The sequence below is a fragment of the Marmota marmota genome, unplaced genomic scaffold (assembly GCF_001458135.2).
Source record: "Marmota marmota marmota unplaced genomic scaffold, marMar, whole genome shotgun sequence".
Classification (NCBI taxonomy): Eukaryota; Metazoa; Chordata; class Mammalia; order Rodentia; family Sciuridae; genus Marmota; species Marmota marmota.
This window is the reverse complement of record NW_026000241.1, coordinates 30,473,447-30,480,381: the sequence shown is the minus strand read 5'-3', so window position 1 is coordinate 30,480,381 and position 6,935 is coordinate 30,473,447.

Genomic DNA, 6,935 nt, shown 5'->3' with positions numbered 1-6,935 from the left:
GACAATGAAGAATTAATTTTGCTTTTTGTAAATAGTACATGTTAAAAATATATATGCATATATGTGTATATATATATGTACTATTAGGTATACACACATATATACATTTATGAATATATTTGTCTTACATTATCACTGATGTGAAACAGATATAATAACATAAAAATTCTGTTAAAACTGTTTAAAAGTACTTAATATTTATTGACAGTTTAGAATTGCCACTTTGAGCGATGTTTTACGTGAATTGCATTTTGTAAATTTTTATTCTTCTTTTAGATAAGTAAACTAGATTATTAGACATCAATTAACATCATAAGTTCCCATATTGTAAGTTACAAAGACAAATTAATTCTAGATCTCACTAAATGCAGAGCCCAAGGACTGAGTTATTAAATTACATTATTTGAATTATTACAATTACTTATACAACTAAAGTGACGCTCACTGATAGAATCTTTCTGAAAATTTGAAGCAACAGTGTCCTTTGATAAATGGTCTACAATTTTATATTTCATTTTATGGGTTAATATTTTAGTCATTTAATCAATCAATTTAATAATTTAGCCAATTATTTCTATAAGACAAGTACTTTTCAGAAGTACTTGTTGTTTTGCTTTCCATATTGTTTATGTTATACATAAGTTTAGTGTCTCAATTTCCAACCTACAAAATATTTATTTCTTTAAAAAGTTTTTAATGATTTCTCAGAACTCTTCATTTAAAATAAAAGATCACTTGATAGTACTTTGTTCCTTTTTAACAAATAAATGGTAGTTGTGTTAACTTTTCATAAAGTATCTGATATAAACAACTTAAGTAGGGAAGATTTATTTTATCTCACAGTTTCAGTCCATGATTGGCTGCCTCCATTTCTTTGGGCTTGAGTGAGGCAGAACATCTTGGCTAAAGGACATGACAGAGGAAAGCTTCTCCTTTCATGGCAGCCAGGATACAGAGAGAAAGAAGAAGGGTTTGGCATATGATGGAGTCTCCAAGAGTATGCCCCCAAGGACCCACTTCACCAATGGGGCACCACTTCCCAAAAGTTCACTCAGATCATGAATTTATCAGATGGATTAAGGCACTTATGAGTTTAAACCTTCATGATCCAATCATTTCCAAAAAGTCCCACCTCTGAATATTATGCATTGTACACCAAGTCCTCAACACATGAGCCTTTGGGGCACAACAACAGTAGTCACTGAATATAACTATTTGAGTACAGTAAATTACTATTTTTCTTATTGCTATTTTGTCCACCTTTGGAACACTTAGTCTTTTATTATTATTGGATTTCAAAATTGTCATAAAAATCAATGCATCGTTTTTTTTCCAATATAGCATTTAAAATTTTAATACTGATTTTCTAATCTTAAAAAATTTTTGTGGAATATTACTGTAAGCTAATAAGAATAATTTTATGCATGCCCTTCTTTATTCCTTGTTTATTGCTTTTTAGTTTTTGAATTGAAGATATATCAAATATACAATAGCTACTAAAATTATTTATCTTACAATGGGACATGATTTAATATTCTAAAGATAATAGAAGCAGACTTTCCAATTCTTCAACTGCAAAATGACAAGTACTGCTCTCCCCCTAACCCCATCACCCAGTTTGACTATGCTAGGTTCTCATCAATATGTAAGTCACATGTTAACTTCTTAAAAGAGTTATAATACAGCACAGTTCTTGATAACACCTAGCTGCAGAGATGAAAAATCTCCTAGGAACTGGAGCAGGCCAATGACCCAAAGAAGCATCAAAAGAAACACAAGAAAACTTTGCTCCTTTTCAGAAACTGAGCAGGAATTAGCCTATGTGGAATAAGACCTTCAAAATGTTTCTCAAGATCTTCAAGAAAATGACAAGAACTGCTGCTGCCTGGGTAAACATTTAATCAATCTTCAATCTAACTGTTCTAGAATATGGATGGTGGGTTAAAAGTAAGAATATGCTCATATATTCTTCATTTATGAGGAGCAGTCTAGTTATTGAATGTAATGATACATTCTGAAAGAATTACAATTGTAGATGTGCATTTGGGGCTCAGGCTTTTCATTATGATTCCCTGTGCATGAAGATTCCCTTATATGCAACATCTAAACATCTGTCTGCATCTTCATTTTGCATTTCTTTAATTTCTCTCAGCATATTTTATCATCTCCAGAGAAATTCATTGCTGGGACCAAGGAATCATTTGTTTTATCTTAGTGACCATCATGGTGGTAAAAATAAAATCTTCTCAAAAATATTATTGAGAAAATAAATTAGGTTTTGGAAGTGGATATATGAAACAGTATACAATAATGCTAGGTGATTTCAACACACCTCTCTCACCAATAAATCAGTCATCTAGACATAGACTCAGTAAAGATTTTTCAGACCTAAAAAATCTTCTAAATCAAATGCACTGATAGGGGAAGGAAGATGGCGGCGAGGGGAGTGCATTGCCCCCGTGTGCTGCTTCACTGTGTGGGAGTATGACAAGTCAGGACGGCTAAAGGATATCTTGTTAGGAATTTCCAGCAATAGTGGGGTGCTCCGGAACCTGGAGGAAGGATTTCCATCGCACGAGGATCGGCTACAGGGACTCAAACGCGAGAGGTTTGTCGCACGGAGGGTAACACTGCTTATTCAGCAAATCGCCCCGCGGCTAGAGTCTGCAGCGCACGCTGGGAAACGAGGAGATAGCGACGCAGGGATACAGCGCTGCAGTTTCTGCCAGCTGTGCAAACACCGTACTCAGGGCTGAATTCTGGGTTCGAGATGGGGGAAGGAAGTGGTCCATCTCGGTACTCCACACCGGTCAGACCACAGAGGAGGCCAGCAGCCACCATGTTGGTAAACTGACGTCACCTCCCCTGTTTTCGACTGACCGCAGCTCATTCAGCCATAGATCAGGTAATTTCAGGCTGCAATTCGCCTGCGGCTTGCAGACAGATTGCTAGGGTTCAGCGCCTGGGTGCTTCTTAGAACCTGATCTTATCAGAAAGAACACCGAGCGCGGGGCGGCCGAGTTCCGGCTCCCAGAACCGTCCCGGAACCGCCCTGGCCAAGGGCTGCGGAGCCTGCGGAGGCTGCTTCTTGGACCCTGCNTATGAGACAAGCTCTCACTAATTTTCCCAGGTTGATCTCGAACTTGCCATTCTGCTGCCTCAGCCTCCCTAGTAGCTGGGATTACAAAATACACCACCATGCCTGAAAGAGTAACAGTTCTTAATTTTTAAAATCCAATTTACTGGTTTTTTTTAATGGATCATACTTTTATTGTCATATGAAAGAAATCTTTGTCTAATTCAAAGGCAAAAGATTGTCTCCTATATTTTCTTCTATATTTAATAGTCCTGCATTTTACATTTAGGTTATGGCCCATTTTGAGTTAACTTGTATATGTGGTATAAGGTATGGATTAAGGGTCTTCTCTTATTTCATGTATTGAAATCCAAATGCTCCAGTACCATTTTTTTTTTATACCAGGGATTGAACTCAGGGGCACTTAACCACTGAGCCACATCCCCAGTTCTATTTTGTGTTTTATTTAGAAACAGGGTCTCGTTAAGTTGCTAAGTTGCTGAGGCTGGCTTTGAACTTGTGATCCTCCTGCCTCAGCCTCCTGAGCCACTGGGATTACAGGCATGCGCCACTACACCTGGCTCCATCATCATTTTAAAAAAGCATTTCTCTATTGAATTCAGTTGTCTTTGTACTATAATCAAAACTCAATTGAACAGCCAGGCACAGTGGCGCATGCCTGTAATCCCAGCTACTTGGGAGTCTGAGGCAGAAGGATCACAGGTTTGATCCTGGGCAACTTGTCTCAAAATTAAAAGGGCTGGGAGTGTGGAGATTGGTTTCAATCCCCAGTACAACAACAACAACAAAAAGGCTGGGTGAGGATGAGGGATGAAGCTCAGTGGTAGAGCTCCCCCGGGTTCAAATTGAAATGTATTTGTGTGGGGTCTTTCTGGTTACTCTCACTTGTTCTCTCTTCTACACCACACAGTCTTGGTTGTGCTTTAATAGTAAGCATTGAGATCAGGTAGAGTCACTCCATCAACTTTGGTCTTCTTTCACAATATTGTTCTGGCTACTCTAGTTCATTTGCTAAATTTTAGAATAAACTAGTTGATTTAGGGATGCAGATATTACTGGTATTGAACCCAGGAGTACTTTACCACTGAGCTACATCCCCAGCCCTTTTCATTTTCTATTTTGAGACAGAGTATTGCTAAGTTGCTGAGAATCACCTCATATTCGCCATCCTCCTGCCTCAGCTTCCCCAGTAATCCTGAGAATACAGGCATGCACCACTGCACCCAACTGAACTTGTTGATTTTTATAAGAAAATCTGGCTAGAGTTTTGGTTGTGATTGTGTTGAATCCACAAATCTTTGTAGATTCAACACATTTTTCATATATCTCTTTATTTTAAGCATTTCAAAAGATCTTAATTTCTTTGTGTAAATCCAAGTTTATGTGGAATGTTTTCCCACCTGGAGAACTTCCATATTCTAGCGGGTGTGGTGGGGTACACCTGTAATCCCAGCCGCTTAAGAGGCTGAGACAGGAGGATTGAGAGTGAGAGTTCAAAGCCAGTCTCAGCAAAAAGTGAGGTTTGCTAAGTGACTTAGTGAGACCCTGTCTCTAAATAAAGTACAAATAGGGCTGAGGATGTGACACAGTGGTTGAGTGCCCCTGAGTTCAATCCCCAGTACCCGCCCTCCGCAAAAAAAAAAAAAAAAGAAAAGAAAAAAGAAATCAACTTCAGAAAAGGAATAAAAATTATAGAAACTATGTGTACTTATGGAGCTTGAATAATACACTTTTGAGTGCTAAATTGGTGATAGAAGAGATCGGGAGAGAAATTTCAAAATTCTTAGAATCAAACAAGAGTAGTGTTACAACACAATAGAAGGTAGTTCTAAAAGGAAAGTTTATAACTATGAGTGTCTACATAAGAAAATCTGAAAAATCCCAAATAATTTATGTTGCATATCAAGGGTCTTGAAAAGTAAACTAATACCAGAACCAGTGTAAGGAAGGAAGTATTTAAGATCAGAGCCAAAATCAATGAAATTGAGAGGGAAAAAAAAACAGAATTCATTCTTTGAAAAGATAAACAATATTGATAAGCCTTTTGTCAAACTAGCTAAAAAAACTCCCAAATTAATAAAATTAGAGATGAAAAGGAGAAATAAGTACAGATATCACAGAAATCTAGAGGATCTTTAGGAACTAGTTTGAAAGTCTCACTCACAATTGCCTCAAAAGTTTTTTAAGAATAAATCTAACTAAGGAGGTGAAGACCTCTATAATAAAAACTATAGAACCCTGAAGAAATAGGAGACACAAAGAAGATGAAGAGACTTCTCCTGTTGCTTGATAGGCAGAATTGATATTGCTAAATTCACCATATTACCAAAAAATTAAAGATTCAATGAGATCACCATCACAATGCCAATGACATTTCTTCACCAAACTGGAAAAAACAGTCCTAAAATTCATTTGGAAAAATAAAATACTCAGAAGAGCAAAAGCAATTCTGTGCCAAAAAAACAAAACAACAACAACCCCCCCCCCAAAAAAAAAAGCAATGTGGGTGGCATAACAATTACCTGACTTTAAATTATACTACAGAGATATAAGGGGGAAAATTATATAATATTAGCAAAATATAGTCACATAGATCAATGATACGAAATAGAAGACACAGGGACAAACCCACACAGATACAGTCATCTGATCCTTGACAAATGTCCCAAAAATATACATTGGAGAAAAATAGCCTTTATAAATGATGCAGGAAAACTTATTATTCATATTTTAAAAAATTAAAATAGATTCTAATCTCTCACTTGCACACAAGTCATGTCAAAATGGATTAAAGACTCAGGAATTAGACTAGAAATAATGCAACTTGAGAAGAAAAAAACAGGATCAATGCTCCAGCATAAGGCGCAGGCAACAACTTTCTCAGTAGAACTCCCACAGCTCAGAAAATAATGCCAAGAATTAATAAATGGGATGGCATGAAATTAAAAAGTTTCTCCACTGCAAAGGAAAATTTTGAAGAAAGAACCTACAGAATAAGAGAAAATCTTTTGCTAGCTAGTCTCTGGCAGGGAATTAATATCCAGAATGTATAAGGCACTCAGAAAACTTAACACCCAAAATCCAAATAACCCAATTAGTGAACCGGCAAATGAATTAAACAGACACTTATCAAAAGAAGAAATACAAATGGCCAACAATTATATAAAAATATCTTTAGCAATTAGAGAAGTATCAGATCAAAACTACACTGAGTTGGCATATGCCTATAATTCTATTGACTTGGGAGGCTGAGACAGGATTGCAAGTTCAAGACCAGCTTCAGTAACTTAGAGAGGAACTAAGTAACTTATTGAGATCCTGTCTCAAAATAAAAAAATAAAAAGGGTTGGGGATATAGCTCAGTGGTAAAGCACTCCTGGGTTTAATCCCTGGTACAAACTATACAAATAAAAACAGGGGGAAAAAAGACTACAGAAATTTCATCTCACACCAGTCAGATGGCAATCATCAAGAATACAAACAATAAACGCTGGAGAGGATGTGCAGAAAAAAGGCACATTTTTACACTGTTGATGAGATTGAAAATTAGTACAACCATTATGGAAATTAGTAGGGAGATTCCTTTAATGATTAGGAATGGAGGCACCAGAAGACTCAGTTATCCCTCTCCTTAGTGTTTATCCTAAAGTGTTAAAGTTAGCATACTATAGCAGCACAATTCACAATTGTCAAATTATGGAACAAGCCTAAGTATCTACCAGTGGATGAATGGGTAAAGAAAATGTGAGATATATATATATATATATATATATATATATATATATATATATATGAGATATATATATATATATATATATATATATATATATATATATAT